Below are 3,135 nucleotides of genomic sequence, written 5' to 3' on the forward strand. Positions count from 1 at the left end.
ATGTCCCATAAAGGTGATGCCTGTTTGAAGAATGCCATTTGGTGGCATAGAAACCATTATACTTGAATTGTTTAATACTTTTTCATGGTCTTCTGCAATGTTTGAGGCATATTAAAACAGCTGTACCTAAATTCATGCTTTTATGTTGGACTAATTTCAGTTACATTTACATTTTAGGCTATGTAGTTTTAATTTTAATTTTTAGATTTTTATTGTATTTACAACTCAGCGGTATGTGGACACCTTTTGAGTAGAAATGCATATTGCAAATTTTTTTTGTTGCAAATAAAACTCCCATAGTCCATAACTACTGTAGTTTTAAGTTATTTTAATATATAAATTCAGTTAAATCAAACATTTGTATGACTTGACTGACTTGCTTGACCCAAGCTACGACTTGACTTGAATTGCTTCTCACAAAAATTGACTTGGACTTGCTTGAGACTTGAAGGTTAAAGGGGTCATATGATGCGATTTAAATTTTTCTTGGTGCATAAAGAAGATCTGTAAAGTTTCAAAGACTAAAGTCTCAAATCCAAAGAGATATTCTTTATAAAAGTTAAGAGTCAGCCACGCCTACCTAAAACGGCTCGTTCTAACACGCCCCCACATGTCTACGTCACTGTGTGGGAAGATTTGCATAACACCGCCCAAATGTTCACGCAAAGAAAGCTTTGTTTCTTTGTTAAATAAAGTCTTATTTTTTGACATCTGGAACTCTGCTTCTCCACTTCATTGGCCGCACCCAAGAAAATTCCACAACACTTTTCAGACCGATTTAAAAATCTACGCGTTTCAGAAAGGCGGGGCATAGAGGAGAAACAATAATGTACAGTATGTGGAAAATAATGGGTTTTTTTTACCTTAAACCGCATAAACACATTTGATTACACTAAATACACAAAATAATGTTCTTTTTAGCAACATCATATGACCCCTTTAAGACTTGAGACTTACTTGTGACTTGCACATGTGTGACTTACTCCCACCTCTGCAATGAATCCAGATGGTACATTTTATTGTCGTTTAATGAATGTTCATGGCTTATTGATTATTTAAATCTCAATGTCTGGCATCCTAAATCCTGCAGTGATATCTTTATATGATCCACTCTCACTTCAGCTGAGAGGCATCTCATTGACATGACAGCTACTTTATTTTACATTCAAAGTCTAGTAGGCCTATATAATATAATTCAATCTGTTCCTTTAGTGAGCAGAATCAACATCAAGGAATCAACATCCTATAGAGAGTAAACTATATTTTTGCAATGTGCATTCATTTATAATCCTTCAGATTTTTCTGGGTCACATTCATGTTAATGAATAAACGATTTGTCTCAAACTCTAGTAAAATGAGAATTTGCTGTATTTTGCCATTGCAGGCTCTGCTAAAATGCTTCTGTCATAGATTACACGAATGCGGAGAACAGAACTCTGCATGACTAACAAACAATGAAGTTATGCCGGAGGCGGTTGTGTATATATACAGTGCACTAATGGCATTTACATCTGCTTATTTAGCACAGCTTTTGTCCAGAGTGATTTGTGAACAAGTAGCCTACTGCTACAATGCAAGGGATTCATTTAATGCGTTTGATAACCACAGCTTTACTTATATCTATTTTCACAGATCACTTACCGTGTAACTAACAGGACATCTTTACGGGTTGTGTTGCTGCAGATAACTTTACAAAATTGCGACCCCGGCAGGACTCGAACCTGCAATCTTCTGATCCGAAGTCAGACGCCTTATCCATTAGGCCACGAGGTCTCTGTGAACAAAGAAAAATGCAAAAGCAAAGACGGCGTTGTCACGTGATACTTTTTTCCAGCGCTGCATCTTAATTCTTTTACCAATAATATACACTTAGTCTGGAAGGGTTTATATTGAAATATCAGATGTAATACATTTTTTTATTGCAATTTCAAGTGTTACATTTCAGTTTGTTGCAGGATTCAGCTCAAACACGAAGTATTTAGAACTTAAATATAACCTAATCATTAAACAACAGTGACATTTATTTCAAATGATTTTTAAGCACGTTTGCACGTTTAATAAAAATATAAATTCATCATTACCTCGTCAATAAAATCATCCGTTCACTCCAAATGATCAAACTGTTCTTATCAGTTGTCGAACAATTGGCTCGAAAGAGTCGGTTCTCAATTCAGTGATGAGTCGGTGACTGGAGAACTGTCCTGGGGTGCGTTTCCCAAAAACAACTACGGTCACAACAAGTTCCGTCGTTACAGAGTTTAAAGTAACTTGCGATCATAGCTGGCTAATGACGCTTTTGGGAAACTCATCCCTGATCGATTTCTGAACGAATCGCTCATTCCGGTTTAAAAAGATTGACTCTACAGACCGATTCCTTGGCCATTGCTACAGTTCCTGAACTTGTCGACCTCGTGGCCTAATGGATAAGGCGTCTGACTTCGGATCAGAAGATTGCAGGTTCGAGTCCTGCCGGGGTCGTCATTTTAAAAAGATTAGATGAACTATGGAGATTGAATTGTTTCTAATTCCAAATAAATAGATTATGATCCCCAAATAAATGTAAAGAGATTATCAAAAATTAAAAATATTGACAGATAAATAGAATATCCACAAATTAAGTTTCACAAACATGAATTAAATTCACAAATAAATAAAATGAGATTTGCAAATAAAAAAACATATCCACAAATATCTGTTTATGTCACAAACACAACTTTGCCTGGCATTCATTCGCATCCTGTGCATTTGTAGATCGCTGCGCATTGTGGATTTTAAAGGGGTCATTCATGATGCTGCTAAAAAGAACATTATTTTGTGTATTTGGTGTAATGAAATGTGTTTATGCGGTTTAAGGTTAAAAAAACATTATTTTCCACATACTGTACATTATTGTTTCTCCTCTATGCCCCGCCTTTTTGAAACGCGTCGATTTTTACAAAGCTCATCGGTCTGAAAAAGCGAGGTGTGCTCTGATTGGCCAGCTATCCAATGCGTTATGATTGGCCGAATACCTCAAGTGTGTGAAGGAAATGTTACGCCCCTCACCATACTGTTGATGCCGTGTCCCGGCCGGAGCGACGAGACAAAAACATGAATAAAAGTTACGCCTTCTTTCTTTGCGTGAACATTTGGGCG

General features: G+C 36.6%; 2 non-coding genes across 2 annotated transcripts; one reads left to right on the forward strand and one right to left on the reverse strand.

Moving 5' to 3' along the window:
- Positions 1–1,700: 1,700 nt before the first annotated feature.
- Positions 1,701–1,773, reverse strand: trnar-ucg (transfer RNA arginine (anticodon UCG)). The gene has a single exon. It is a non-coding gene; the product is annotated as a tRNA-Arg (tRNA).
- A 632-nt stretch (positions 1,774–2,405) lies between these two features.
- On the forward strand, positions 2,406–2,478 carry trnar-ucg (transfer RNA arginine (anticodon UCG)). The gene has a single exon. It is a non-coding gene; the product is annotated as a tRNA-Arg (tRNA).
- Positions 2,479–3,135: the final 657 nt, after the last annotated feature.

This window comes from Sinocyclocheilus rhinocerous, unplaced genomic scaffold (assembly GCF_001515625.1).
Source record: "Sinocyclocheilus rhinocerous isolate Xijiao unplaced genomic scaffold, SAMN03320098_v1.1 scaffold760, whole genome shotgun sequence".
NCBI lineage: Eukaryota > Metazoa > Chordata > Actinopteri > Cypriniformes > Cyprinidae > Sinocyclocheilus > Sinocyclocheilus rhinocerous.